The sequence below is a fragment of the Pygoscelis adeliae genome, unplaced genomic scaffold (assembly GCF_000699105.1).
Source record: "Pygoscelis adeliae isolate BGI_AS28 unplaced genomic scaffold, ASM69910v1 Scaffold317, whole genome shotgun sequence".
Classification (NCBI taxonomy): domain Eukaryota; kingdom Metazoa; phylum Chordata; class Aves; order Sphenisciformes; family Spheniscidae; genus Pygoscelis; species Pygoscelis adeliae.
In genome coordinates, this window is record NW_008825155.1 from 793,004 (window position 1) to 793,430 (window position 427).

General features: G+C 55.5%; 1 protein-coding gene across 1 annotated transcript in view; it reads right to left on the reverse strand.

The window, feature by feature from the left end:
- Positions 1-427, reverse strand: part of OBFC1 (oligonucleotide/oligosaccharide-binding fold containing 1) — a 30,091-nt gene that overhangs the window by 6,091 nt on the left and 23,573 nt on the right. The window lies entirely within an intron of this gene.

Below are 427 nucleotides of genomic sequence, written 5' to 3' on the forward strand. Positions count from 1 at the left end.
CCTCATGCTCACAAGCCCTGGTCCTCATGGGGAACTTCAACCACCCCGACATCTGTTGGAAGGACAACACGGCAGGGCATAAGCAATCCAAGAGGTTCCTGGAATGTGTCGATGATAACTTCCTTCTCCAAGTGGTAGAGGAGCCAACGAGGAGAGGTGCTATGCCAGACCTTGTTCTCACCAACAAGGAGGGGCTGGTGGGGAATGTGAAGCTCAAGGGCAGCCTGGGCTGCAGTGACCACGAAATGGTGGAGTTCGAGATCCTTAGGGCACCGAGGAGGGCGCACAGCAAGCTCACTACCCTGGACTTCAGGAGAGCAGACTTTGGCCTCTTCAGGGATCTGCTTGGTAGAGTGCCATGGGACAAAGCCCTGGAGGGAAGAGGGGCCCAAGAAAGCTGGGTAATATTCAAGGATCACCTCCTCCA